We start from the raw sequence: 15,036 nt of genomic DNA, 5'->3' as shown, positions 1-15,036 counted from the left end.
CCACCTTGCCTCTTTGTCTCTCTCAATGTCTCTTTCTTTCTCATTCTCTTTTTCTATTTCTGTTTCTTTGTGGTTTTTTCTTTTATTATATTATTACCACTTAAATTAAATGATTATATTATCTTTTACTATATTATATCTTAATTGAAATGATTTCATCATTTCTTTCTGTCTCTTTCTCTCATTGTCTTTTTCTCTGATTTTGTTTCTAAATTTCTTTGTCTGTCTCTCTCGTTGTCTTTTTCTATTTCTTTCTACTATTTATGTCACTGCTACTTTCTATCTCTTTACCTGGCTCCCACTTTGTCTCTCTGTCTGCCAATCTCTCTATCACTCTATCCCCTTCCCCCCCCCCCCCCCCCCCCCCCCCCCCCCCCCCCCCCCCCAATAATACCTTATCTTTTTTTCTCTCTCTCTCTGTTTTCTCATCCTCTTTTTGTCTTGTTTCTGATTTTCTCTCTCAAATTCATTGTCTCTTTCTATGTCTGTCTCGCTCATTCTCTTTTTTCTCTGTCTCTATTTTTCCCTAGTATCTATCTCACTGCTACTTTCCATCTTTATCTTTCTCTATCTCACTCCCACCTTGCCTCTTTGTCTCTCTGTGTCTTTCTCATTCTCTTTTTCTATTTCTGTTTCTTTATGATTTTTATTATATTATTATCGCTTAATTTAAATGATTATATTATTATCTTTTATTATATTACCTCTTAATTGAAATGATTTCGTCATTTCTTTCTGTCTCTCATTCTCTTTTTCTCTCTTATTTTGTTTCTAAATTTCTTTTTCTCTGTCTCTCTCGATTTCTTTTTCCATTCTACTATTTATCTTACTACTAATTTCTGTCTTTATCTCTTTGCCTCGCTCCCACTTTATCTCTTTGTATATCTTTCTATTTCTCTCTCCCTCTCTCTCTCTCTCCCTTTCCCCCCCCCCTCCCCCCCCCCCCCCCTCCTCCTCCTCCTCAAAATTTTTTCCCCTCAATAAAAACATCTTTTCTGGATCTCCTTTCAGCTATAATCATACATTTTAGAGCTGGAATTGATCCCTAAAAGGGCAAATTAGGTCAATCCTTTGGGTATTAAAACAGGTAACTACCAGTTTCCAACCCAAATGTCAGTTTAACAATTTGGCTCCGATCATTTCATTTCTCTCTGTTGTGTCTCATTCTCTTGTTTCTCTTTTCTTTTTTCTTATATTTCTCTCTGTTCTCTGTTTTCTCATCCTCTTTTTTGTCTTGTTTCATTTTTCTCTAAAACTCATGGTTTATCTTTCTGTCTCCTCATTCACTTTTTCTGTTCCTATTTTCAATTTTCTCACTGCTACTTTCTGTTTTATTCTTTTCTGTCTCCTCCTCCTTGTCTCTTTGTCTCTCTAACGTCTCTTTCTTTCTCTTTCTTTTTCTATTTCTGTTTCTTTTTGGTTTTCTTTTTTAAATTTTACCATTAAATTAAATGTTATTTATCTTTTTATAACATCTTAATTGGAAATATTTCATCATTTTTTCTGTCTCTCTCTCATTCTCTTTTTCTCGTTTTTGTTTCCTAAATTTCTTTCTCTCTCTCTCTCTCTTTTCTTTTTTTTTTTCTTTCTTTTTTCTCATTGCTCCCTGTTCTTTGCCTCCTCCCACTTTGTCTCTTTCTCTTCTGTTCTCTCTCTCTCTATCCCTTCCCCCCCCTCCCCCCCCTCCCCTCCTCCTCCTCCTCCTTAAAATTTTTCCCCCTCAATAATACATCCTGGATTTTTCATGACTATAATCCACATTGGAGCTAGGTTGATCCCTAAAGGGCCACTAAGTCAAATCTATTAGGTTTACAAACCAGTACATACTCAAATTTACCAGGCCCAAATAGTCAGAAGGTTCATTACGTTTGAACTCGATCATTTTTTCTCTCTCTGTTGTGTCTCTCATTCTCTTTTTCTGTTTCTCTTTATCTTAATTTGTTTATATTTTCTCTGTCTCTGTTTTCTCATCCTCTTTTTCTTGTTTCGTTTTTCTCTAAAAACTCATGTCTCTATTGTCTGTCTCCTCATTCCTTTTTTCTGTTCTCTATTTTCCCTTATTTATCTCCTCTACTTTCTGTCTTTATCTCTTTCTCTTCTCACTCCCCACCTTCCTCTTTGTCTCTCCAATGTTCTTTCTTTCTCATTTCTTTTTCTATTTCTGTTTCTTTGTGGTTTTTTCTTTTTTTTATTTTACCACTTAAAATTAAATGTTATATTTCTTTTTCTTTTACATCTTAATTGGTAGTTTCATCATTTCTTTCTTCTCATTCTTTTTCTATTTTGTTTCTAAATTTCTTTTTCTCTGTCTCTCTCTTGTCTTTTTTTTCTTTCTATTTTTTCTCATTTTCTTTCTTCTTTTGCCTCCCTCCCTTTTTTCTTTCTCTGTCTGTCTTCTCTCTCTCTCGTCCCCCTTTCCTCCCTCCCCCCCTCCTCCTCCTCCTCCTCCTCAAAATTTTTTTTAGATACATTATTCTGGATCTCCTTTCTGACTAAAGCATACATGTGGGCTAAATTATCCTAAAGGATGGGTCAAATCCTTTAGGGTATTACAGAACAGGAAACCACTCTGTTTACCAAAATAGTCAGGTTCATTACAATTTGAACTCATTTTCTTCTTGTCTCTCTCTGTATGTCTCTCTCATTCTCTTTTCTTTTCTCTTTTTTTTCTTCTTTTCTCTCTGTCTCTTTTTTCTCTCCTCTTTTGTCTTGTTTTGTTTTATCTCTAAAACTCATGGTCTCTATCTGTCTGTCTCCTCATTCCTTTTTCTGTCTCTATTTTTCCTGGGTATTTTCTCATTGCTACTTTCTGTCTTTTCTCTTTCTCTTCCATCCACCCTTTTGCTGTCTCTCTCAATGTCTCTTTTTTCTTTTCTTTTCTTTTCTGTTTTTTGGGGCTTTTTTTTTTATTATATTATTACCACTTAAATTTGTTTTTTCTTTTTAATATTACATCTTTTGAATATTTCATCATTTCTTTCTGTTCTCTCTCATTTCTTTTCTCTAATTTTTGTTTCTAAATTTCTTTGTCTCTTCTCTCTCTTGTCTTTTTGTTTTTCTTTTTTTTCTTTCTCTTTATTCTTTGCCTCCCTCCCCTTTGTCTCTTTCTCTGTCTGTCTGTTCCTCTCTCTTCCCCTTCCCTCCCTCCCCCCCCCTTCCTCCTCCTCCTCCTCAAAATTTTTTACTCAATAAACATCTTTTCTGGATCTCCTTTCATGACTATAATCATCAGGGACTAGAATTGATCCTAAAATTAAATCTATTATGTATTACAAGAACAGGGTGCCTCAGATTGCCAGCCCAAATAGTCAGAATGTTTTAGTTTAACTCTATCCCATTCTGCATTGTCTCTTTTATTGTTCTCATTCTCTTTTCTGTTTCTCTTTATCTTTATAACGTAACTTATATTTCTCTCTGTCTGTTTTTCTCATCCTCTTTTTGTCTTGTTTCTGATTTTATCTCTAAAACTCATGGTCTCTATCTATGTCTGTCTCCTCATTCACTTTTTTCTGTGTCTCTATTTTTCCCTGGTATTTATCTCATTGCTACTTTCTGTCTTTATCTCTTTCTCTGTCTCACTCCCACCTTGTCTCTTTGTCTCTCTCAATGTCTCTTTCTTTCTCATTCTCTTTTTCTATTTCTGTTTCTTTGAGGCTTTTTCTTTTATTATATTATTACCACTTAAATTAAATGATTATATTATCTTTTACTATATTACATCTTAATTGAAATGATTTCATCATTTCTTTCTGTCTCTCTCTCATTCTCTTTTTCTCTGATTTTGTTTCTAAATTTCTTTGTCTCTGTCTCTCTCGTTGTCTTTTTTATTTCTTTCTATTATTTATCTCATTGCTACTTTCTATCTCTTTGCCTCGCTCCCACTTTGTCTCTTTCTCTGTCTGTCTGTCTCTCTCTCTCTCTATCCCCTTCCCTCCCTCCCTCCCCCCGCCCCCCTCCTCCTCCTCCAAAAATTTTTTCCCCACTCAATAATAGCTTATCTTTTCTGGATCTCCTTTCATGACTATAATCATACATGTGGAGCTAGAATTGATCCTAAAGGGCCACTGAGTCAAATCCTATTAGAGTATTACAGAACAGAGTAGCTTACATACTCTGAATTTACCAGCCCCAAATAGTCAGAATGTTCATTACGATTTGAACTCGTATCATTCTGACATTGTCTCTCTCTGTATGTGTCTCTCATTCTCTTTTTCTGTTTCTCTTTATCTTTATAACTTAACTTATATTTCTCTCTGTCTCTGTTTTTCTCATCCTCTTTTTGTCTTGTTTCTGATTTTATCTCTAAAACTCATGGTCTCTATCTATGTCTGTCTCCTCATTCACTTTTTTCTGTGTCTCTATTTTTCCCTGGTATTTATCTCACTGCTACTTTCTGTCTTTATCTCTTTCTCTGTCTCACTCCCACCTTGTCTCTTTGTCTCTCTCAATGTCTCTTTCTTTCTCATTCTCTTTTTCTATTTCTGTTTCTTTGTGGTTTTTTCTTTTATTATATTATTACCACTTAAATTAAATGATTATATTATCTTTTACTATATTACATCTTAATTGAAATGATTTCATCATTTCTTTCTGTCTCTCTCTCATTCTCTTTTTCTCTGATTTTGTTTCTAAATTTCTTTGTCTCTGTCTCTCTCGTTGTCTTTTTTATTTCTTTCTATTATTTATCTCACTGCTACTTTCTATCTCTTTGCCTCGCTCCCACTTTGTCTCTTTCTCTGTCTGTCTGTCTGCTCTCTCTCTCTATCCCCTTCCCTCCCTCCCTCCCCCTGCCTCCTACTCCAAAAATTTTTTCCCCACTCAATAATAGCTTATCTTTTCTGGATCTCCTTTCATGACTATAATCATACATGTGGAGCTAGAATTGATCCTAAAGGGCCACTGAGTCAAATCCTATTAGGGTATTACAGAACAGGGTAGCTTACATACTCTGAATTTACCAGCCCCAAATAGTCAGAATATTCATTACAATTTGAACTCGGGTCATTCTGACATTTTCTCGCTCTGTATGTGTCTCTCATTCTCTTTTTCTGTTTCTCTTTATCTTTATAACTTAAAACTTATATTTCTCTCTGTCTCTATTTTTCTCATCCTATTTTTGTCTTCTTTATGATTTTATCTCTAAAATTCCTTGTCTCTATCTATGTCTATCTCCTCATTCACTTTTTTCTGTGTCTCTATTTTTCCCTATTATCTATCTCACTGCTACTTTCCGTCTTTATCTCTTTCTCTGTCTCACTCCCACCTTGTCTCTTTGTCTCTCTCAATGTGTCTTTCTTTCTCACTTTCTTTTTCTATTTCTGTTTCTTTATGATATTTTCATTTATATTATTTTTGCTTAATTTAAATGATTATATTATTATATTTTATTATATGATCTCTTAATTGAAATGATTTCTTCATTTCTTTCTGTCTCTCTCATTCTCTTTTTCTCTCTTATTTTGTTTCTAAATTTCTTTGTCTCTGTCTCTCTCGTTGTCTTTTTCTATTTATTTCTACTATTTATCTCACTGCTACTTTATATCTCTTTGCCTCGCTCCCACTTTGTCTCTTTGTCTGTCTGTCTGTCTGTCTGTCTCTCTCTCTCTCTATCCCCTTCCCGCCCGCCCTCCCCCCCCCTTCTCCTCCAAAAATTTTTTCCCCACTCAATAATAGCTTATCTTTTCTGGATCTCCTTTCATGACTATAATCATACATTTGGAGCTGGAATTGATCCTAAAGGGCCATTGAGTCTAATCCTATTATGGTATTGCAGAACAGGGTACCTTACATACTCTGAATTACCAGCCTCAAATAGTCAGAACGTTCATTACGATTTGAACTCTGATCATTCTAACTTCCTACGAGTCTACTAGCAGCCATCTTTTTCTCTATGTCTTCTTCCCAATGTACACATTTCTATTTCCTGTAGAATCTTACTTCTATCTCCTCATTCATGATGTTTTATTGCTTATAATTCTTTCTTTATTAAAGCTTAATTCAAAGCAGTTATCCTTTTATCTCTCTAATCCAGAGGATTATACAAATGGTTTGTCATTAGACACCATAGAATCCCTCCCAATACATGTACTGAGGAGAAAACAAAGACTGTGAGTCATTAAGTGACATGACTGACATAAGTCAGACGTTATGTTGGGATTTAAACTCAATGAGTCAACTCATGAAACATAACTGCCTTCTTCTACACCTGCCAGTTGTCTCTTCCCATTGCATCTCTCCTTGTGGTCTTTTCTCTCTCTATTCCTCATTGTCCTCCATATACTTCCATCTTTCCCTTGCTCATTATCATATGGCTCTCTCTCTGTCTCTTTATCAGTGTTCCTCTTTATCTAATTTCTAGATTTTTCAGAATATCTCAATGCCATTCTCTGTTTTTATCTTTACATCTCTCACTATTTCTGTCTCATGCTCTCCCACTCTCTCCCCTTTGCTTGTTTCATCTCTGTCTCCTCTCTGTCTCTTCCTCCACTTTTGCTTCCTAGTCAATATCAAAAGATCTTTTCTTCCTAAAATCAATTAGATCAAAAAATTTGAGTTAGAAGGATCCATAGGGGCCATTTTATCCAACTCCATTATACTATAATGGTAGACAGGGCATTAGGTACTCTTAACTCAGAGATAGGGAACCTTTTTTTCTGCTTAAGTCCATTTGGATATTCCAGTATCATTCACAGGCCATACAAAATTATCACTTATAAAACTCAAGTAGCAGGGGATCGTTGTACCTAGCTTAGCTCATCATCGCCTGTGGTTGCTTAAGCAAATGATTTTGTGGGCGTTACATTGCCGATGGGCCAAACTTTCCCTACTCTAAATGAATAAACAGTTATTAAAAATGTGCAATAATAGTGGGACTCAGGTCATTAACTATTCCAAAATGAATCCCCTAGTTCAAAGCTTCTTTAACTGTGGGTTACAATCCCATGTGGGCTCACATAACTGAATGTGGAGGTTCCAAAATTATGATTGAAATTATTATTTTTATCACTATTATTGTAATTATCAATAAATGTTTGATTTATGTACCTACCTATTTTATATACCAATACACCGAGAGCAATGTAAAAATTCCCCAAGAGAAAAGAGGTCACAAGTAACCAAAGTTTAAGCATGGCTGCTTTAGTTATTCTGGCTATTATTATCTTCCTGTTTGCTTTACTACACACAGTTCTTCTTCTTGTGGATGCTGCTTTCTTTCTTCTCATGTTCATTACCTGATTCCCTGTTCTTCTTTAAGCTTAATCCTAAGTGGACATCCTTTGCTCTGACACACATAAAATCATTGAGCTCAAACATCATTAGACATCATAAAAGGTAGCCCCATTATTTGCCTAAATAGAACACACGGGGCCACAGTGGTTAAGTGGTTATTTCTCCAAAGTAACCAAGCTTCTGAGCTGCGAAAGTGGGACTTAAACTCAATCAATTTCAACTACAATATTCTATTTACCAGAACACACATTACACTATGACTACGTTACACTACTACTTTACACAGGTCTCTTCCCTAAGCATCTCTCCATTACCTTGGGTCTCTTTTTTTGTATTCCTCATGGTCCTCCATAATACTCTCTTCCCTTTACTATCTTGTCCTTTTGAATATATTTCGATCTCTCTACCTCTTGTGTTGTATCTGTGTTTTTTCTCTACCTTGCTGTCACTCTCTAATTTTCATGTGTATATGTGTGTGTGAGTCTGTGTGTCTAACTCTCTCAATCTTACTTTTCTCTGTCTTTGTCATTTTTTGCCTTTCTCTCAATCCTTCCCTTTGACCCTCATTCTCTCTAACTCCTCCTAAAAAGGTTTATTTCTTTACTCTAATTCCAACTCAATGATAGTTTTTTTTTTCCTTTTACTCCCTAATCACCAATAGAGCCATAGATTTAGAGTGGGAAGGAACTTAAGGGACCATTGAGTCCAATATAGTTATATTATAATGGAAGATATTACCATAGACAGTCCAGGTAATTACCCAGGTAAAAAGACTTAACTAAGAATATTAACTAAGATTTGAACTCAGGTCATTGATACTTCCAAGATGGTCCACAAGGATATCTAGCTATTTAATTCTACATACTCACTTCAATTTACACATATCCATTTTCTGTGGACATTTACCTCTGTCTCCTCATCTTCAGTGAATGATTCAGTTAAATACTCTATATTTTAAGACTAATCCCAAGTGCACAGCCTTTTCACTATCTGGTAGCCAGAGGATCATGGAGCTGGAGAATCCATAGATACCATCAAGTCTAGCTTCCTAAATTTATTAAGATTAAAAGTGAGTCTAACAATTGGTTAAGGGACTTCTCCAGAGTAAAATAGCTTATTAGCCACTGATATGGAACGTAAACTCACTCCATTCTAATTACACTGCTCTGAACACTAGGAAATTTAGATGGTTTGCTCCACATTTCCCAAGACTAGTATACCTTTACAACTACGTATTTCTTTGATCAGTTGCTCACCATCAACAAAAATGATTTCTCTCTTTCCATATTCCTTTGTCCCTTCTTCTCAAGGTATACTGTTTTTCTTTATTTCTGTTTTCCAATCTCTCTATCTCTGCCTCTAAAGCTGGCTCTCTGGCTCTGGCTCTCCTCCACTCTCTGAGTCTGTCTGTCTCTCCTCTCCGTCTCCTTCCCTCCTTTGCTCCTTCACTCACTACCCCTCCTTTCTCCCTCTCTTTCTCTAACCTTATTTTCTTCCTCACTTTTCATCAAAAGATTTTTTCCCTTACTCTCATTTCTACCCAATAATAACTATTTTTTTCTTCCCATCACTAATAGGATCATGGATTTAGACCTGGGAGAAACCTGGGGGCCACTAAGTACAACTAACTCCATTATATTATCTCAGAATTTATACATGTTAAATACATTTCTCAAGGTCAAACATTTAGTGAGAACACAAAGTTGGATCTGAACTCGGCTCTAAACCTCTAAGGACAGTCCACTCAGATAACTCACTGTCCACAGAAAATGTACTTTTTCTCTCAATGTGCGGCTCAGAAACTTTTTACCCTACAATCCCTCTATCTAATCTAAAAATCAGTACTCTAAATTAGTTCTTGATCACTGAGATTAACTGACATTTTGAGCTGGAATGAACCATAAGGGCTACTGAGTCCAACTCCATCATTTTAAAGAAGAAGAAAGCAGCTTAGACAATTGGTGACTTTCCCAGCATCACACAGCCACTAAGCATGTTATGAATCAGAATTTGAACTCATGACCATTCACAACAGTCATAGGTCCTCTAGGAGCCTTTGAGACTTCACACATTACCCCCAGGCCTCATTGCTTCTCTCTGATCTTCCTCACTGCCATCTTCCCTCCAACTCTCTCTCACACACAAATTAACAGAGGTGGGGGGGGGGCTTTCTTTTTTCTCATTCTCTCATCTGCTGGGTCACAGAGCTGTAAAGTTACATGACATCCAGCCCCTTCTTTTTACAAAAGAGGAAACTGAGACTAAATGACGTCGATTGACTTTCCAGAGATAACACGGCTTGCCCCAGTATGAGTCAGAATGAGAACAAATAGTCTGGAGCCCAAGGCCAGAGGACCATCCACCGTGAGACTGAGCAGGTAGAGCATTACAGGCATGGTGGAAAGCCAGTGAAAATATGAATAGTCAGGGGATAGCATCATATTCAAGGTACAGCAAGGAGGATAATGTCGCTGCACCCAGGAGGTGGAGGAGAATAAAGTAGAACGAGACTGCAAAGGCAGGAAGCGCAACTTGGGAAGAGATCTAGTCTGCTAAGAAAATATTATTTATTAGATTCTGGAGGCAGTAGGGAGCCACTGAAGTTTACTGAGCAAAGGGAACATGATTGGACCTGCGCTTTAAGAAAAGTGTTCTTAGCCCAATGGAGGATGGACTAGAAGGAGGAGACCTGGAGCAGAGCCACTATGGCCATAGTCCAGATATGAGGAAATGAGGCCCTGGACAAGAGTGGGGGCTATGTCAGAGGACAGAGGGGGGAATAGTCAAGAGGTGTTATAGAAAGGCGCAGTCCTCTCTCTGTTCAGACTTGGATTAAATTAGAATGATCCCTGCACACCCTAGAACTGCCTCTCAGCACACCTGGTCTACTGCTTCACCTTCCTTCCTTCTCTGCGACTTTCTCAATCTCACACCTGTCCCCCTCCAAAGCATGTCTCTGACCAGCACGGGACTAATTTCTCTACTCTGCTGGATTTTACTCTGCAACTTCAGCAAATTTGTCTTGTACATCTCAAATTCAGTTTAAAACTTTGTGGATTACAAGCAGTTTCTCACTTTATCAAGCAAAACTCTTCCAATTTCATTCCTTCCTTAAGAACTTGCAAAGCCATAGTCCATTTTAATTCCTTTTAGGTGACTTTTCCTCTTATTTATCTCAGCAATTACATTCTGCCAAATCAGTCACAGAAAACCAGAGTGGTCAGAAAAACTATTCTCCCAAAATGAAATTGCTTATTCCCTTATTCTATTTTGCATTTTGATTTAAACAAGACTCTTTCTTCCTGAGCAAGAATACACTAAATTTTTCTTAAATACTAGATAATGTTTCAAGATTTAAACTAGAGAAATGACTGCTTACTTTTGTAATCACTAGAAGAAAATCTTTTAAACTAGCTTCAGTCTATTAAGGACTGAAAATCTTCTACTCATAATAATCACCTTCTCTACATAAAACCAATAAATTCTTTGGTCTTCCAAGTAAGGAAAAGAATGGCAATGGGGTTCTGGTGAATTTTAAATGCAAATTCCACCAAGTCTCCATTTGAGCACTTCTAAGGAGCCATATCCCAAAAAGCCAAACAAGATCCTAGAGCTTGAACCACAGTCTCTTCACAATTTGCTATACTAGTAAACAGATTACACCACTCACAAATTAGTTCTCTAATTAGTCTGAAACTCCACAAATTGTTACAAATGGGAAAAGAATCTCTCTTCCTATCTCTCTCTCTCTCTCACTCACTCACTCTCTTCCTCTCCCCTTCCATTTTCCACTTTGCCCCTTTCCCTCTTTCCCCCTGCCCACCTATCCTGTATTCCTAACTTGGCCAGAATCAGGAATACAGAGATATGATATCCTTTGAAAGTTTGGAAATGCCCAATCACGAGCTCTCCCCCTATTCGCCCTTTTTCCTTTGGCTGATCAGACCTCAGGAAAAAAAGCTTCATTCACAAAGACACAAAATGCAGACAACCACAACAGCACATGCTCTATATTACATACGACAACCAAGCACAATCAAAACCCTGCTCATTCTCTCCTGTGTCTCAGGACACAAAATCTTGGAACAAAGTTCTAGGCTCCCTTTTCAAAGACATAAGAGAATTTCAGAATAGAAAATTCTGAGACAAGAGAAGTTCTAGGATTGTGATGGTTTGTTTGGTTTCTCATGGGCCTAATCTTCCCACAGGGGCTACACTATTGGAGACTCTTTTAGGCAGGAGGACTCTAGGTATACTATGTTCTCAGCTAGCTAAGAAATCAGTGATTGCCAGAGATTCTCACTGCCAGGAGACCAAACCATTGGCCTAATTCAAGTCTTTACAAGTGTTTCGCCTCGTGACGTGTTTGAGCTTCTACATTCACTCACACAATCACTGGCCATCTTCATTTATGCACACATGCAACCCTAGCAAATGCCTTCTCTTAATTTCATGGGGGAATGAAGGATTTCTCTTGAGGTCAAGAAGCAAAAGGTTCCATCTGAAGTCTTCGTCCCAGCTCTTCCACTGACAAGACAAAGGAAGTGTTCCTCCTATTGAGGCACAAGATCCCTACATCTTTCCTCTCTACCTGCCGAAGAGAAACCTTGAGAAGTAGCTATAGCTACCAAGATGGATGGTCCCAACCTGGATCAAGAATTCACAACTAAGCCAATTCCCTGGCACAGAACAGCCCTTCCTCTGAAGCCACAACCAACAAACATCTGACTCACCACCTTTTCTACGTGTTTCACTCTCCTCTCCTTTGGACCAAAGAAACCTGCATAAAAACCACTCTTCCTGCCCAAAGAGCAGAAGAGTGACAGTACCATGGGAGGGTGGTCAGAAAGGTAAAAATTTACCATGTGCACACTCCAGCACTCCCAAGTGTCCCATCACTCCACTAACTCAGAGTGAACCACACTAACCAGGTTCTAATCACAAACACTTGGATCATTCTCTCAACCTCCTTCTAGAAGCACAACAGCCAGAAGCCAAAGACCCTAGATCAGAGATAAGAAGCTAAACTAAAAAGATCCCTACTTCTTGTTGTTGTTCATCCTTCATTTTTGAAGGGAACCAAGGACATCATATGAACCAAATAGTGGATGAGAGGGGATGAGTTGACTTGCACATGAATTGGATTTAAGTGAGGCACAGTTGCAGAAAGTTGCCAGCTTGTCTCTCTTCATCACCTAGGTCCAGAGGCAGGACAAAGGTCAGGAGGACCAGCAATGGCCCTGGTGTCTCTGAAGCGCTGGGCCCTGCACAGCAATGGCTCCAGCTTTGAGAGGATCAGGCCCTAACTCACCAACAGGTTGGAGTCCTGTCAGTTACCTGCATGTGGGGGATCTACTCTCCCTAACCTGCAGAGAAGGGCTATTCTCCATGAAGGGAAGTAGCTACAGCTTTCTAAGGAAGAAACTGGGCTTTCACAATCTTCCATGCACACAAAACACAATGACAATAAGCAGCATTCAACAAGCGTTTCACAAGAGAGAGAGAGGAAGAGAACAAAGAGGATGGGCTCCTGTTTATATAGATGGAGAAAATGGGGAAATTTGGGTGTTGAGGAAAACCAAAGGATTTATTATCTATCTATTTATCTATCTATCTATTTATTTATTTATTACCAAGGCCTGTCCATTCTACCTTCTGCACACCTCTCACAAGTGACACTTCTGTCCTGTGACACTGCCCCCACCTTGGGGCACTTCCTCATCATCTCATATTGGGCCACTGAAAGACCCTTTTTATTGCTCTTCCTGCCTCCATTCTCACCCTCCTCCACTCCATCCTCCATTCAGCTGCTCAGCCAGCAGGGCCACTACTCAGGGACGCCCAGAGCCTCCAGAATGAGGTCTAAAAGCCTCTGCTTGGCATGCAAAGCCCTGCCTGACCAGCCGCCTTTCCAGTCTCCTTTCACCTTACACTCCCCCAATATAATGCATATGTAATGCAGTGACAGTGGCCTCCTTTTTCTCGGAACAACACGTTCCATCTTCTGACTCTAACCAATATCAGTGGCTGTCCCCCAGGCCTGCAATGGTCTCCATTCTCAGCAAGGCTCCTCCATAGCTGTTGGCTTGTTGTCTGTGCCATTAGACTGGGAGCTCCTGAAGAGCTGCCTTTCACCTTTCTTTACATCTCCAGGGTTTAACATGGGGCCTGACATGTGGTAGGTACTTAATGAATGTTTCTAACATTCATTAAGATGAATACACTCTCTATTCAAGGACAGGAGATAAGGGAAGGGACCAAATTTTATTAAAATCAAAATAAAAAATAATTTTATAAAAAGTATTAAAAAGGAGCTATTTTGGAATAAAATGCATGGTCTCCTATCCAAGGACAGCAAGTACTTGTCACCACACTGGATCAGACTTTGACCCTGTCCTTGTAGGGGGATAGGAGATTCTCTAGGGCACCCAGAGAACTGGGGGATTTCTACATTTTAGGCCATCAAGATGTGGCAAGATGACTGGTTCTCATTCCAACACACACACACGGCATCAGTGCCAGGGCTTGCTTGCCCTCTGACCCTCACGGCACCATTTGGCCGCAGGACAATGGGAGACCGTCAAGTGCAACACCAGCATTTGACAGAAGAGAAAACTGTGGTTAAGGTAAGTGAAGTGACTTGCCCGGGATAAACCAACTTTGCCCCAGCTGAGTTCAGATGCAAACTCCAATAGTTCTCCTTCCACCAGAAGACTCTATCATATGGCTCTGAGTTGCCTCCCAGACACATCCCAGGTCTAAAATCCTAACTTCCCTTTCTTCTCCCTGACTCGCAGTGGAAGAAACCCTACAGGTCACCGAGTCTGAGCCTAGCATTGCGAACAGAAGAAAAGAAGTCTCAGACACTGAGTGGCTTACCCAGGGTCACACATCTAATAAGAATGTGTGAAGAACCTTTGGACTCAGATCATATTGACCCAGAGGAACAGGTTTTTATATACATGGAGACTTTGCTCTATGCTCCACAAATGGCCTCCAAAGGCCATTCCCAGTGGTCCTGTCCCTCCATACCTCTCTCCTCCTCTACACGCTTTTCTCTAAATTTATCACCCTTCTCACTCCAGTCCTGAGTGGGCTTTCTTTCCTCTCTCCCCATCCATAAACTCATAGAGCCAGAGAAACCTTAAAGGCCACCACTGCCACTGCCATCAATTACAGAGGAAGAAACTGAGGCTGAAAATGGCAAGAGAAATGCCCAGGAAAACATATTAAGCATCACGTTTCCAACTCTAATATCTTGACTCCAAAGTCAGATCTCTTTCCATCATTCTCAGTCTTCCTCCTAGGGAATCCTTTTCCTTTTAATCTCTTCCCCACTTGGGTTTCCTCCCTCAAATTTTCACCTTCTTTACAGTGCTTTCTCATTTATATCTCTGTCTCTCTTCCTTTCTCTTCTTTGTCTCTATCATCTCCTCCTCAAAAGATTTTTCCCCTTACTCTTATGCCCTCTACAAACAAGTGGCTCTTTGTTTCCCCTACTATATATATAATCAGTTTTAGAGCCTTAAGGCCCATTTGGTCCATGATACCAAACTCCATAATAGTAAAACAGCAGTTAGAGGCTTAGATACCCTGACTACATTCATTCTGACTTCAAAGAACTGTCACTTATGAGACCTAGGTGCTTTTCTCTCCATTTTCCCACACTGTAGATACTTCTATTGTCTGTAGATGATTCCTTCTCATGGCCAATGCCTGATTCCCCATGACTCTATCTCTTTATTTTTCAAGCTTACTCCCAAGTGTAAATCCTTTTCTCTCTGTGGCTACCAGAGGATCATAGAG

General features: G+C 38.8%; 1 long non-coding RNA gene across 1 annotated transcript in view; it reads right to left on the bottom strand.

Annotated features, from left to right (window-relative positions):
- Nucleotides 1-4,276: 4,276 nt before the first annotated feature.
- The window catches only part of LOC116420220, a 61,735-nt gene continuing 50,975 nt past the window's right edge, over nt 4,277-15,036 (bottom strand). Inside the window, exon 6 of the long non-coding RNA XR_004230506.1 lies at nt 4,277-15,036. This exon is cut by the window's right edge and continues 27,919 nt beyond it. This is a non-coding gene — a long non-coding RNA (uncharacterized LOC116420220).

Source organism: Sarcophilus harrisii, chromosome X, assembly GCF_902635505.1.
Source record: "Sarcophilus harrisii chromosome X, mSarHar1.11, whole genome shotgun sequence".
Lineage (NCBI taxonomy): Eukaryota > Metazoa > Chordata > Mammalia > Dasyuromorphia > Dasyuridae > Sarcophilus > Sarcophilus harrisii.
The sequence above is the reverse complement of the archived record's forward strand: the minus strand, read 5'-3'. Positions and strand labels throughout refer to the sequence as shown.